General features: G+C 41.0%; 1 protein-coding gene across 6 annotated transcripts in view; it reads left to right on the forward strand.

Moving 5' to 3' along the window:
* The window catches only part of SEC22C (SEC22 homolog C, vesicle trafficking protein), a 48374-nt gene that overhangs the window by 18488 nt on the left and 14183 nt on the right, over positions 1-15703 (forward strand). For 3 of the 6 annotated variants that reach the window (XR_013448172.1, XM_036080279.2, XM_078073093.1), the window contains exon 1: positions 3801-3933. The exons of 1 other annotated variant lie outside the window; for it this stretch is intronic. The gene's annotated coding sequence lies outside the window, so the exon portion shown is untranslated. Of the gene's footprint in view, positions 1-3493; positions 3585-3800; positions 3934-4778; positions 4836-15703 lie in introns of those variants that run through there. 2 more of the 6 variants (XM_036080280.2, XM_036080283.2) reach the window with 2 other exon arrangements.

Genomic DNA, 15703 nt, shown 5'->3' on the forward strand with positions numbered 1-15703 from the left:
AAGTCAGCCATGGACATGTGCATGCAAGGAGATGTCAAACGGACATGTTGAAGTTTGTGGCTACTTGGGTCTGGAACTCAGGGTCAAGGGCTGGGTTGGTAATCTAAGCTTTGAGAAGCACCTCTTGTGGAAACTGACTGGAACCTCGCAGTGGATAAGGCTGCCCAAGGAGAGTGAGTTGGTTTCTCTCATGGCCAAGGAAAAGAAAGTACAAAGGAGAACAGGGGGTGGGGAGACTAGAGATATAAGAGGAAATCCAGGAGAGGGGGGCAGTCATATAAGAAATAAGAGAAAGCAAGATAGGACAGCGGATACAAAGGCTGTTGAAAGGTCAATCTAGGTAGAGAATAGATCTTTGATGTCCTTAATGAAGGAAATTTCAGTGATGTGTCGAGGCAGCAGTGAGAATTGCCAAGGACAGTGAAATATAGGAAAGGTGAAGCAAACAGAACCTTTACAGCAGGCCACTTTCCCCAAGAAGTTTGGCTGTAAACGGGGAAAGGGAATGAAGGTGGTAGTTGGAGGGACAGAAGTTGGTGGGAGCTGAAGGCTATCACTTTAATGGTTGCTCTTTCCTCAGTGAAGGAGGCACATGGGAGAGCGAGGGGGATGTTGAAGAGTGGAAGATCTGGGGAGCATGAGGGAGATTTTTAGGTTGGTGTTAGGGAGAATTGGAGAGAGGCAAACATAGGACTGCTGGACAGTGTTGAGGACCTGGTGGAGGCAGGCAATGTACATACATAGCACTGATCTGTGTGGTTTTGAGATTTTTTTCCAGCAAGACTTATAGCTCAGGAACAGATTTAGAGAAGCCAGAAGACTGGATTTTTTTTTTTTCCCCAGAGTTGGAGTGCTGCCAGGCAGGTGTGACAGAAGAATAACCACACAATGGAGGTAAGCATATTGGGAAGAAGGTGATGGAAGTGATAGACCTTGGACTTTCAGCTGATGGGGAAGGAAAGAAAGATTGGAGAGAGGTGACACATAGAACAAAGTAAAAGGCCAAGTGGACTGGAGGTTTCTGCAGGCCAGAGAACAATGGGCAGACTTCTGAGAACAGCCCAGGAGCAGTCAGAGATCAGGTGTCTGCATTTACAACTTCGGACTTGGAGCTCTTCTGCGGTGATACAGCAGTCCAGGGTGTGACCTTGGAAGTAGAGGGATGAAGAAGCCTGAAAGAGAAACCCTCTGGAGTCAGAATGGCCAGTGATTAGAGAGGAGGGCTAGTACTTCAGACATCACAGCTCACCATCTCTAGCCCAATCCACTGTGGTGCCTGAGCCACTCTAGCTGCACCAGTCAGAAGGCACCAAGCCCTACTATAAAGCACTCACATTGCAGGTTCTGAGAACCTGAGGCTCCACATTCAAAAGCTCTGGGTTTTTGTGGGTCTGGTGCCAATTTTTTCCTTCCCCATCCAAGCCAGAGCCTTGCTTTCATGACTTGTGGTGAGAAGAACCTGTCTTCATTCACTTGTGAATGCACTTTGAGAAGGGAATCCTAGCCTCTTTCCTGGCCCATACAGTGAAGGGGTTTCAATCTCCTTTATCAATCAAATCCCATTGATTTTATCCTTTGTGCCTTTTATGACCTAGCTTCATGATCATTCATCACACAGGCCAACCCTGACTTAGTGTGGGAGGGGACTACACAAGGGTGTGAATACCAGGAGGCGGGGATCCCTGGAGGTCATCTTGGACTCTGTCATAAGTCTCTTCTGTTTTCATTTTGCAATTTTTCTCTGGCTATGTAAAGCTTGCTTCAATTTCCACCCATGTGGTAATGACTTTCAAAAGTCTATGTCCAGCCCAGACCGGTACATGGAATGTATATTCATGTATACATTATATATTCAACTGCCTACATTGACATCCCAACCAGAAATCTCAAAGGTGCCTCTAATTCAGTTTGTCTAAGATGGAACTAGTGATCATTCTTCTTTCCAAAATCACATCCTCTTCCAGTGTTCTCTATATCTATGAATCCCTCCACTAGCTACCCATTCATTCAAGGCTGAAGAGTGGCATTACACTCGAAGCTCCTTTGTCGCCCCTTCACATCCAAATCATCACCAAGTCTTGTTGATTTTGCTCCTGTGAGTCTCTGAAGACTGCCCAGTTCTCTTCCTCCTCACCATGGCTCCAGTCCAAGCCCAAGCTCTAGCATTATCCTCTTATGCCCAGATGGCCTCATTGGCTTCCCAGCTGGTCCCGTCAGAGCTTCCATGAGCCTTCTTCATTTTGATCTTAACTACAGCAGCCAAAGTGATTTTACAAAATGCAAGTTTGATCAGTTTGCCACTGTCCTAAACTTTCTACCGTGGCCTACAGGATCCTACATGTCTTAGCTACAGGTCTTAGCTCTTCTCTCCAGTGGCTCTCACCCTATTCCTTACTCTCTAAACTCTTGAGTTTTTTTCTTTCATGTCTTTTTTTTTTTTTTTTTTGGTGGTAACATATATATAACATAACATTTACCATTTTAACCATTTTAATTTTATTTATTTATTAAATATTTTATTTTTATTTTTTTAAAGATTTTATTTATTTGAGAGAGAGTGAGTGAGGGAGAGCACGAATGGAAGGGAGGGGAAGAGGGAGAAGCAGACTCCCTACTGGGCGGGAGTCCGACCCTGGTATCCTTTCCAGGACCCTGGGATCATGACCTGAGCTGAAAGCAGATGCTTAACTGACTGAGCCACCCAGGCGCTCCCATTTTAACCATTTTTAAATGTACACTTCTGCGACATTTAAAATTTTACATTGTTGTGCAGCCATCCCTACCATTCATTTTTCAGAACTTTCTCATCTTCCCCAACTGAAATTCTGTGCCTGTTAAACACTAGCTTCTCATGTACTACCCTGTTTCTTTTCATCCCTCCAAGGAGACCTACTGCCTTCCTGTTCTTTATACATACTCTACCCTCTGTTTGAAACACTCTTCTTTACCCCTTTGCCTAGTTAGTTACTAGTCAGCTGGTGTCACATTCTCAAGAAAGCCTCCTCGGACTCCCAAGTTCAGACCATAAGCTCCTGTAACTTCTCTGAAAAACCTTGTTCCTCTCTGAAGAGCACATATCTCAGTTTGTATTTGAACACATGTGTAACTGTTTAATTGTTTGATGATGGGTGCTCTCACTCTGCCCTCTCTTAACATAGTTTTTAGTGTCAGGAGCTCCTCGTTGTGTCCCCAGTGCCTGGCATAGTGTCTGGCACACAGCAGGTGCTCGCAATTTGTTGGACGAAAAATAGACGAATTCTGCTTCCCTGCATTGGGCCATCCATCTGTGATAACTGTGAGTGCCTCCATCCCCAGACTGGGGTGTGTCCCTTCGGGGTCGGACTTTAGCACCACATCCAGGGTGGCAGGAGGCTGTGCTCTTTGGTTTGCCTATCTCGAGCTTCCCGCCCAGCGGCGCAGACAGCGGAACCCACAGCTGGGGCGTGTCGCGCAGTTACGCGGAACCTCCCTGCCTCCGCACGTCAGTTGTGTACTCTACCCCGGCAGGAATCGAGCTAAGACCGAGAAGTCTCCTGGCACTTCCGGACGTGGGAATTAAAGGCTTGGACATCAAACCCACGCGGGTGAGAGCCAAGAGATGGGAAGAAAGTTGGGAGGCGCGCGCGCCCCTGCCACACCCCCTTTGCATTTGGGTCGCAGCGCTTTAAGAACCCGCTCATTCAGGACTCCTCCGGGACCGGGCGGGAAAAGCGCTCCAGGATTGGTCGGTTCGGGTGCGGGTGTCGCTTAGCAGCAGCGAATGGGGATTCAACGCTTGCGCATGCGTACCATCGCCTACCTGCGCCTGGGCCGCCAGTGACCTGGGCCGGGTCCGCCCGGTGGGCCGAGGTTGCAGAGGAGGCGGCGGGTGGTACGGTGGCGAGGCGGCGCGACGGGCGGGTGCCGACTCCCGGAGGCCGCCGTCGGGGCGAGGTGAGGGCTCGCGGGCGGAGGCGGGCGCCGCGGCCCGTTAGCCGAAAGCAGGCGGGGTCGGGTGTGGCGCAGGGCGGGCCAGGAGATGGAGGCGGCCCCGGGCCCGCCCCGCCCTCAGGCCCGGCTTAGCCCCACCCGGTTTCGTGGGCCTTCCCGGAGTCATCTGTCCCCCTTTCTTCCCCCGGCTGCTCTCCAGACTCGAGGATAGCCGAGGCGCGCGCCTGCAGGAACCCTAAGCTGACAGATGCGCGTCGAGCGCTGTTCCCAGTGGGAGGAGAAGGGGTGTGTCCAAATGAGAGAGGGGGCGATCGTTTCCTTGATTATCCACGAAGCCCCTGTCAGAGTACTGTTTAATTTTAGTAGCAAACTTTCCTTAGCATGCCGAGATTATACGACTTGGTTTACCCAATACTGGGTGCATTGGACCAGCTTTTCCGAACATCAGGTGTAGGAGCTGATGGACATTTGTGTCCATGATAGGCTTACATCTAGACCTCCAGAGCCAGAAGGATAAAAGCACTCCGGGGAAAATTAGGTTTTTAGAAATCAGAGCCACAAAAGAATATTCTCAGTGGCGAAAAGTAATCGGTAAAATTTGTTACATGGTCAGAACAACAACAACAAAAAGCTCAGACTGATGGGTAAGATAATCTTAATTAAATTTTACAAAGGAGTTCATCCTGATAAGGGTAATTTTAGTAAAATTAAAATGTAAATAATTGGAAATGTATTAATATTGGTAAATATAATTAAATTGATATCATAGCGTTTGCTCTTGAAAATACATTTTAGACAATGATTGTTAATAGCTCTACGTGTTAATGTTTACAACACAGAAGACATCTTGGAGTCAGAAAGTTTTATTCTTAGAAGGAGCCTCAGAAACCAGCTGCATCCAAAAGGTGATTGATGGTCCAAGAGGAAAACTGACTTAATCCAAGTAACACAATGAGTAAGGAGCAATTGTAACAAGTGTAACCCTAGGCCTTTGTTCCTTCTATTAGCAGGTCTCTGACTAGTTGAGTAGTAATGCTCTAGGAGAAAGAGAATAGCTGTAATCCCAAAGATTGGATTTAGAGAGGCAGAATAAAGTGAAAAGGTTACATAGGCTTTTGAATATTTTGAGTAAGGGAAGTTTGGGTTTGAATCCTGATCTATCACTTATGTCTTTGGAGCTACAGTTTTCCCACCTGTCCAGTGTAGATTATGTCTACCTTGTAGATAGTTATGAGCATTAAATAACATTATCAGTTTAAAAGTTCCTATCACAGTGCCTCGCATGTAATATTAGCTGCTATCAAGTTCAGTCCCGTACTCCTCTTAACTCCTATCAAAGAGTTGACCTCTTACCCCGCCCCCCCCACACACACAAACACTATCCCCAACCAACATGGAACAAAGGAGCCTGAGTGATCTACAAATTGGGTAACCAGTTCTCAAGTCTTGTGGCTGAAGATTAATTCAGTAAGGGTGACATAACTCAATATTGTTTTCTGTATTGTATATTCGAGGAGTGGATAATATGCCTTATGGTGAAGACCTTCTTGAATATTTGAGTGCCAAATGAAACTTGTTTTGCTTGTTTATGTTACTCTTTTGCAAGGCCTTGTCATGGCCTGGTCATTTAATGCTGTTTTTCTCTCATGTTTTCTTTCTCTCTCTCTCTTTTGGAGGGAGGAGGGGGAGGAGTATATGTGGTAGGGATTTGGGAGAGGGCTAAGTGTAAGGGGGGAGGAAAAAAACCAGTGGGAACAAGGGTGGCCTCCAGGTAGGCACAAAGTCTTTGCTGGTAGAATAGGGATAATCTATGACATGAGCAGTTTATAAATAGATGCTGAGAAGAGGATTTAGGAAATGGGGGAGGTAGATTAAGATATAATTTTTATAAAGCCTAATAGTAACTTGGGTGCTATATATTTGATTACTAATTCAGTTTCTACTTTAAAAAAATTCTATTTTTATAAATTTTTTTTCTCTCCAAGTAGAAATGTATTGTGGAACGGTGCTCAAAATATAGATCAGAATATGGCAAGATCTGCAAACCTGCATTTCTTGTCTCAGTGGGCAAAAATAAGGCAGCTCTTAGGTCATTCATTCATTTGCTTAACAGTTTTTACTGAGGCCTTCTTCATGTGTGCCAGGCATGGTGTCAGGTTATGAGGCCTACTGGCCTGTAGAAGGAGCTGGGAAGACCTGGAAGACAGACTAGGGTCTCTGTGTGGGTACTCTGAGGGTGCTTTTGTCCTTGTATAATTGATAATATTTTTTTCTCTAATTGTGGCATGATTTTCCAGATTTATACCACTACTTCTTGTTTTTTAAACTGAATACTAATTATCTGCAAACAGCTTTTATTTTAATTAGTTCTGAGATTAGAGCACCTTCCAGTTTGGAAATGTCATGTAGTTATGGAGCTGCTCACTATAAAACATGTTTTTCAACATTCAAGCACAAATCATTGAAACTACAGTTAATTAGGGGCGCCTGGGTGGCTCAGTCGTTGGGTGTCTGCCTTCGGCTCAGGTCATGATCCCAGGGTCCTGGGATCAAGCCCCGCATCGGGCTCCCTGCTCGGCCGGAAGCCTGCTTCTCCCTCTCCCGCTCCCCCTGCTTGTGTTCCCTCTCTCACTATGTCTCTCTGTGTCAAATAAATGAATAAAATCTTAAAAAAAAAAAAAAGAAACTACAGTTAATTAGCAGAAGAGATTATTGATCTACTTATAGAGATATTTAAAAGTGACACAAACATAAAAAGCAGGTAGGAGCATCATTTAAGTAAGTGGTATAAAGACCTTAAGTTAATCCTTTTTTTTCAAATTTTATTTAAAAGTAATTATAAGAAGTTGCCAAGATAGTATAGAGAGGTCCCATATACCCTTTACCTAGTTTCCCCCATTGGTTACATCTTACATAATAAGTATAGTACAATGTCAAATCTAGGAAATTAACATCGATACAAAGTGTATATAGTTCCATTCCATTTTACCACAGTGTAGGTTCCTATAACCACCATCACAGTCAAGATACAAAATTGTTGCATCACCACAAAGATCTTCCTCTTGTTCTCCTTTCTAGTCGCACCCATTCCCCTCCTTCCCACCATCCCTAACTCTTGGCAACTACTAATCATTTCTCCATCTCTAATTTTGTCATTTTGAGAATGTTACATAAAAGGATTCCTATGGTACGTGACCTTTTGAGATTGGGTTTTTTTCCTTCAACACAGTGCTTTTGAGATCCATCCCAGTTGTTTTGAGTTTCAATAGTTCCTTTCTTTTTACTACTGAGTAGTATTCCATGATATGAATGTACTGTTATTTTTTTTTAACCATTCACTATTTGTAGGATATTTGGTTGTTTCCAGTTCTTGGCTGTTATAAATAAAGCTGTTAAGAACAATTGTACAGAGTTTTTGTGTGGACATAAATTTTCATTTCTGAGATAAATGCCCAAGAGTGTGATTGATAGATCATACGTTAATTGCATGTTTAGTTTTATAAAGACACTGCCAAACTACTTTCCCGAGTGACTCTACCATTTTATAGTCTTACCAGTAAAGTATGAGAGAGCCGGTTCCTATGCACACCTTTCCAGCATTTGATATTTTCACTTTAAAAAATTTTAGCTGTTCTCATAGGTATGTAGTATTGTCTCATTGTGATCTTAAGTTACTTTTCCCTTAATTGCTAGTGATGCTGAACATCTTTTCATGTGCTTATTTGCCATCCATGTATTCTTTTTGGTGAAATGTCTGTTCATGTACTTTGCCCATTTTCTAATTGGATTGTTTTTTTACTGTTGAGTTTTGAGAGTTCTTTATAAATTCCAGTTATGTAGATATCTATATATCAGATATGTGGTTTATAAAATATTTTCTCCCAGTCTCTGAATTGTCCTTTCATCCTTTTCACATGAGGTTTTGCAGATTGAATATTTTTAATTTTGACGAACTCCAATTTACTGATTTTTCTTTTGTGGATTATGCTTTTGGTATCATGTCTAAGAACTCTTCGTCAAGTCCTGAAGATTTCCTCTTATATTTTCTTCCATTTTTATAGTCTTACTTTTTAGATTTACATTTATGACACATTTTGAGTTGATTTTTATGTAAGGCGTGAGGTTTAGGTCAGGAATTTTTTTTCCCCTGTAGATATCCATTGCTTCAGCACCAACTATTGAAAAAACTATCCTCCCCCCATTGAATTGCTTTTGCACCATTGTCAAAAATCATTTGGCTGTACTTCTGTAGGTCTATTTCTATGTTCTCTGTTCTGTTCTCTTGATCTTTGTGTCTATTCCTCTGCCAATAGCACACAATCTTGACTAGTGTAGCTATAGAATAAGTTGAAATAGGGTAGCATGGTTCCTTCCACTTTATTCTTTTTCAAAGTTGTTTTAGCTATTTAAGTTTCTTTGCCTTCCCACACAAATTTTTTTTTTTTAAGATTTTATTCATTTGAGACACAGATACAGAAAGAGAGAGAGAGCATGAGCAGGGGGAGAGGCAGAGGGAGAGGGAGAAGCAGGCTCCCCACCGAGCGGGGAGCCTGATGTAGGGCTCGATCCCAGGACCCTGGGATCATGACTTGAGCCGAAGGCAGACGCTCAATGACTGAGCCACCCAGGCGCCCCTTCCCACATGAATTTTAGAATAGTTTTATCTATCTCTACAAACTGTCATTCTGATATTTTTATAGGAAGTGCATTAAACCTGTGTATCAATTTGGGGCAGAATTAACATCTTTATTATGTTGAGTCATCCATTCCATGATCATGGTATATTTCCTCATTTATTTAAGACTTCTTTGATTTCTTTCAGCAGTGTTTTGTAGTTTTCAGCATAGAAGTCCTGTAGATTGGTACCTAAGTATTTTATTTTAAAAATTATAGCTTCATTGAGATTTTTTTTTGGTGTGATTGTAAATCGTATTTTATTTTTAATTTTGGTTTCTATGTGTTCTTGCTAGTTTATAGAAATACAGTTGATTTTTGTTGTTGATTTTATGTCTTGCAACTTTTTTGAACTCATTAGTTCTAGGAGGTGTTTTGGTAGGCTCCTCAGGATTTTTCATGTAGATTGTTATGTCATCTGCAAATAGGAGTAGTTTTGTTTCTTCCTTTTGTATCTGTGTGCCGTTTATTTCTGTTTCTTGCCTTATTGCACTGGGTAGAATTTCCAGTAATGTGTTTAATAGTAGCTGTGAGCACGGACATCATCATTCCTGATTTAGAGGGAAAGCGTTCAGTCTTTATTAAGTATGATGTTAGCTGTAGGCTTTTTGTAGATGTTCTTCACCTAGTTGAGGAAGTTCACCTCTATTCCTATTTTGCTGAAGGTTTTATCATGAAGGGGTGTTGAATCTTGTCAGATGCTCTTTCTGTATTAGTTGATATCATTGTGTGATTTCTTTTTAGCCTGTTAATATAATGGATTATAGTGATTGCTTTTACTATATTAAGCCAGCTTTGCATCCTTGGAATAAATCTCACTTGGTTATGGTGTCTAATTCTCTTTATTATATTGCTGAATTCTGGTTGCTAATATTTTGTTAAGGATTTTCACATACAAGTTCATGAGGATTATTGGTCTATAGTTTTCTGGGTTTAACATCAGGGTAATATTAGCTTCATAAAAAGGATTTGGAATTGCTTCCTCTTCTTTTATTTTTTGGAAGAGATTGTGCAGAATTGGTGTTAATTCTTTTTTTTTTTTTTAAAGATTTTATTTATTTGAGAGAGAGAGACTGAGAGAAAGCACATGAGATGGGGGGAGGGTCGGGAGGGTCGGGAGGGTCAGAGGGAGAAGCAGACTCCCTGCTGAGCAGGGAGCCCGATGCGGGACTCAATCCAGGGACTCCAGGATCATGACCTGAGCCGAAGGCAGTCGCCTAACCAACTGAGCCACCCAGGTGCCCAGTGTTAATTCTTTTTTAATTTTTTGCATGTTCAGTAGAATCCTCCAGTGAAATCATCTGGGCTTGGAGATTTCAGGAGTTTTAAAATTACAAATGAAAATTTCTTAATACGAAATTTGGTTATAAGATTGTTTAAATTATCTATTTCATATTGGGTGAATTATGGTAGTTAGTGCTTTTTGAGGAATTGACTATCTCATCTACATTGTCAGATTTATGGATGTAGAGTTGTTTATAGTATTCCCTTATTATTTTTTCTAATATTAGCATTTGGTGCTATAAATTTCCCTCTTAGCACTACTTTAGCTGTGTCCCACAAATTTTGATATGTTTTCCTTTTTATTTCAGTGTATTTTTAAATTTCCTTTGAGATTTCCTTTTGGACTCATGGGTTATTTATTTATTTTTTTTTTTTTTTAAAGATTTTATTTATTTATTTGAGACAGAATGAGAGAGAGAGAGAGAGCACATGAGAGGGGGGAGGGTCAGAGGGAGAAGCAGGCTCCCTGCCGAGCAGGGAGCCCGATGCGGGACTCGATCCAGGGACTCCAGGATCATGACCTGAGCCGAAGGCAGTCACTTAACCAACTGAGCCACCCAGGCGCCCTGGACTCATGGGTTATTTAAAAACGTGTTGTTTAATTTTTAAGTGTTTGGAGGTTTTTAATACCTCTCTATTATTACTTTTTAGACTGATTACATTGTGGTCCCAGATCACACTCTGTATGCATTTTGATGGGTATTAAGGAGGGCACGTATTGCATGGAGCACTGGGTGTTATACGCAAACAATGAATCATGGAACACTACATCAAAAACTAATGATGTACTGTATGGTGACTAACATAACATAATAAAAAATATATTAAAAAATTAAAAAAATAAAAATTTATTGAGGTTTGTTTTATGGCCCACATCTATCTTGCTGTATGTTCTGTGGGTCCTTGAAGGGAACTCTATTGTTGGATGGTGCGTTCTGTAAGTGTTGATTACATACTTTGGTTGATAGTGTTGTTGAGATCTTCTGTATCTTTGCTGGTTTTCTATAGATTTTTGATAGAGTAATGTTGAAGTTTTCAACTGTAATTGTGGATTTGTCTATTTCTCCTTTCACTTTATCAGTTTTGCTTCACCTATTTTACATCTCTGTTTAATGCATATACGTTTAGTTTTGTCTTCTTGGTAGATTTATTCTTTTATCGTTATGTAATGTCCTCCATCTTTGGAACTTTCTTTGCTTTGAAGTCTGCTTTATCTGATATTAATATAACTCATTCTTTTTTTATTATTTGAGAGAGAGACAGAGAACATGGGCAGGGGCACGGGCAGAGGGAGAGGGAGAGAATCCTCAAGCAGACTCCCTGCTGAGCACAGAGCCCAATGCAGGCCTCGATCCCAAAACCCTGAGATCATGGCCTGAGCTGAAATCAAGTGTCAGACACTTAACTGAACTGAGCCACCCAGGTGCCCCACTCTTTCTTTTGATTAATGTTTGCATGGTATATTTTTTTCTATTCATTTACTTTCAGTCTACCTATATTTTTATATTTGGAGTGAATTTCTTACAGAAAGTAAGTAATTGGGTCATGTCTTTTATCCACTCTGTCCATTTCTGTCTTTAATTGTATATTTAGACCATTTACCTTTGATGTAATTATTGCTATATTAGAACTTAAGTATGCTCTTTTATTTTTTGTTTTCTGTTTATTATTTTTTGATTCTGTGTTCTTTTTTCCTTCATCCCTGTGAATAATTCAAATTTCTTTTAGAATTCCATTTTTATTTATGTATAGTGTTTTTGAGTGTATCTCTTTGTATAGCTTTTTCAGTGGTTGCTCTAGTATACAGCTGTGTACATATGCATACTTATATATGCATGTATGTACATCTACGTTTGTGCATATTTATGACTTATCATAGTCTCCTGGAGTCAGCATTTTACCATTTCAAATGAAGCATAGAAACTTTACCTCCCTTTGTATCTCTGTGCCCTCCCCATTTATAATTGTCTTAAATATTTCCTCTAAATACATTGATAGCATCAGAAATGTTATAGTTATTGCTTCAGTCATCAAACATAATATACAAAATGTATGAGGATAGTCTCTTGTATTTTCCCATGTTTTTATTCTTTCTGTGGTGTTTTCTTTTTTCCCAAGATTCCTTCTTCTACTATTTCCTTTCTGTTTGGAGAACTTCCTTTAGCCATTTTCTTAGAGCAGGTGTGCTGGCAACAAATTCTTTTAGTGTTCCTCATCTAAATATGTTTTAATTTTCCTTTCATTCTTGAAGGATATTTTTGCTGAAAATACAGAATTCTGGCTTGGCAGTTCTTTTAGCACTTGAGAAATATGTTTTCTTTGGGCCTCCATGGTTTCTATGAGAAATTTGCTGTCATTTGAATTGCTTTTCCCCACTCTGTGTTATTTCTTGCTGCTTTCAAGATTTTTTCTGTCCTTAGTTTTATTAAATTTGAGTGTTATATTTGTTGGCATGGATTTCTTTGGGTTTATCCTTTCTGGGGTTTATTCTGCTTTTTGAATCTGTTGGCTTATGTCTTCTGTCAAATTTGGGAAGTTTGCAGACATTTCTTCAAATACTTTTTCAGTCCTGCCCTCTTTCTCCTCTGCTCCAGACACATGTGTGTTAGATAATTTGTTATAGTCCCACAGTCCCTGAGGCTCTGTATAATATTTTTCAATCTAATTTCTCTCAGATTGTTCAAATTAAGTAATTTTTATGTTCTGTCTTCATGTTTACTGATTTGAATCATTCTTCTGTCCCCTCCCTTTTGCTGTTGAGCTCATCTGTTGAATTTTTTACTTCAGTTATTGTATTTTTTAAATTCTAAAATTTCCATTTGGTTCTTTATATCTTCTATTTCTTCGCTGCGACTTTTTTCATTTGTTTCAGGTGTGTTTATAATTGCTCATTGAAGCATTTTTATGATAGTTACTTTAAAGTCTATCATCTTGGTCTTAGCATCAGTTGATGGTCTCTTCTTAGTCAAGCTGAGATTTTCCTGGTTCTTAGTATGGCCAGTGAATTTTGATTGAAACCTGGACATTTTAGGCATTATGTTACGAGACTCTGGATCTTATTTAGATCTGTTTTAGTTGGCCTTTGTGTTAGCAGGGGGGTGGCAGTGCTATCTCATTACTGCCAAGTGCGAGTAAAAGTTCAGGTGTCCCCACTGGGCCTCTTTTTGGCTCCTTGAGGGCAAGGGGCTGCTCATTAGTCCTGGGCAGAGATAGGAATTCTGTCTCCTTAATGATACAGTGGGAGAGCCTGGCTCTTTGCTGCCTGTAGCTCCCTGCCTGGTCTTCTCTGACACCCCAGCAGCATGGAGGGTTGGGGGGGACACCTCATTACTGCCAGGCAGGAGTAGAAGTCTGGGCTCTTAATTCAGTCTTTGTTGTGGGTATATGATGGCTACAGGTTTTTCTGTGGTATTTGACTGGGGTGGAATGCTTTTGTCTAAAACTTTTCTGTTTTGCTAGGCTGCATGCACCATTTCTGCTTCTTTGGCTGGAGAAAGAAGGCCTTTTTTTCATTGTTGGGGCTTTTTTTTCTTCTTCTTTTTTTGTCTACATTCATTGGCATTTTTGGGTTGCCAGCTTCTCTAGCACCAAGACCAGGATATATGAGGCAAAAAGAAAACTGAGCAAGCTCACAGCTCTGACATTCCTCAGTTCCCAAAGTCCCTAGCCAGTCTGCCTTTTTCTCTCCACCTTTCAGATGTTTATTTATGTCTCTTTTATATATAATGTCCATGGTTTTTAGTACTATTAGTGGGAGTAGGAAAAAGTACTTAAGCTCCACCTTTTCAGAAGCAGAAGTCCCCAGTTCATCCTTTTTCGAGCAGTAGTCAGATCTCTTATTCAAGTATAGACCATCTCATTTATAATCTGAGTTTGCAAACACCAGATCCCTACAGTATGCAAAGCTCTTACCAGGCCCTGTGAAGACACAGAGATGAGACTCTCCCTATTTGTATTAACATTTTTTCATCTTGTGGAATACAAAGTACATTTCACAGAGGAAAAAAATGCTGTTGTCTCTGTCCTTAGACACTTCCACAGCAGTGTGTAAAGTCCCTCCACTCCTCAGGAAGCTGTCATCCTGTACACTCACACACTCATACACGTACACAAACACAGGTAACACTTAATATCACAGTGTCCCCTTCATTTAAGCATCATAAAAACTTTAAAGTATCTTAAGTGGATGTGGGTTTCACTAGTTTGCAGTACTAGGAACTTGATAGAACTGACAAATGCTTTTATTTAACTTGAATGCTGTTGTCTGAGGAGAAGCAGGTTTTATCACCAAAAGGATCAATGGGTGAAGTAAAGAGCCTGGAGGGGATGTTTGGGTCCTTTAGAGAGTGGTAGAACTGGTTCTTAGATTACTATCACTTGGAAAGGTCACTGTTTTCCTTTTTACTGGTTTAAATCAATACCTGGCACATAGTAGATGTTCTATAAAAATAGTACTAGAGAGGATATTTGGGAGTTGACAGTTGGAAGAGCATAGAATTTACTCAGCCCGCTAGAAAGTACCTTTCTTATTTTGCCTTGGGGTGTTTCTGTCCTGTCTGACTCCCTTGGTATCTCATTGATTCATTCTCTCTCTCTCTCCTTTTTTTTTGTGGGGGGGCGGGGGGCAGTACTCAGTGTCTAAATCTTGGCCTAGCATTCTTGTTGAAGTTGTTGTTCTTTCTTAGCAAGTAGTGTCCTCAGAAACATCTTCATTACAGGTATTCTTAAACACTTCTCTACAAGCATTGCAGAACGGCTATACCTTGCATTCACCAAAATAACACTATTCTCAAGATAGCAGGCAAGTTGTGGTTCTTGTTTCGCGCCTAAGCCCTAGTCTCACATTGATCTTGTAGTCTTCCCCTGTCTTTATCAGGGCTTTGTGCCCGTAAATCTTTAAAAAATTATTTCTAAATTGAATATTTCAAACATTCACGAAAGTGTAAGAAGGTAATGAGATTAAGCCTCCATACGCCCAAGCGCTGATGACCTCTTGGGGGCTGGAGGTCTCATCATGGGCCAAGCAGCTGGTGTACAGCCCACAAGGCCTTAAGGCAGTTGGCCAGGCCCTGCCAGCAGTGCTGGGAACTTAGCAATTTTGTGTGTGGAGGTATTTTTCCTGGGGCTTTTCACATTTTTACTCCTTGATGGAAAGTGTGGGGAGATGGGACAAATGGACTTTGTAGGATCTGTTGGCTAGCAGACAAAGTTTTCTTTTTGCCTTCTCTTGTTCTTATACCACTGCAGTCTCTTCATGGGTAAAATGGGAATAATTATTCATTTATCCATTCTAGATATGGTCTTTATTCTTAGAACTTACACTTAGGTAATAGAAACGATAAATTAGTAAAATAGAGAACAGAGAGATAGGCTCTCTGAGAATTTAGAGGAGGTAGAAGTACTTCCGGCTGGACAAGTCTGGGAAGGTTTCACGGAAAGGGTGGATGGGAGACAGTCCTTGATGTGGATTTGGATATGGGGAAACCAGAGGAGTAGCAGACATGGGCCAAAGAATGCATCAAGGCACAGAGGTGAAGAGAAAAGTGTACATCATAGGGGTTCCCCTTTCCTCCTGCTCATAGGAAATGAGAGGTCAAATGAGGTTACATCTTTGGAATTCTTTTGAAAGAAAAGTCCACCAGTGTATGTACCTGTTACAGCCTATCAAGTAGAGGAGCTCACAAACCCAGTCTGTGAAACAGGATGTGTGGGTGCATGGAAAGACCCATTAAAGCTGCAGTGGCCACCTCACTAATCCCTGGTGTCGGGTCTACCACGGCCTACATGTATAGGTTATGCCCTGGGCCCGCACCTG

Source organism: Halichoerus grypus, chromosome 1 (genome assembly GCF_964656455.1).
Source record: "Halichoerus grypus chromosome 1, mHalGry1.hap1.1, whole genome shotgun sequence".
NCBI classification, from domain to species: Eukaryota; Metazoa; Chordata; class Mammalia; order Carnivora; family Phocidae; genus Halichoerus; species Halichoerus grypus.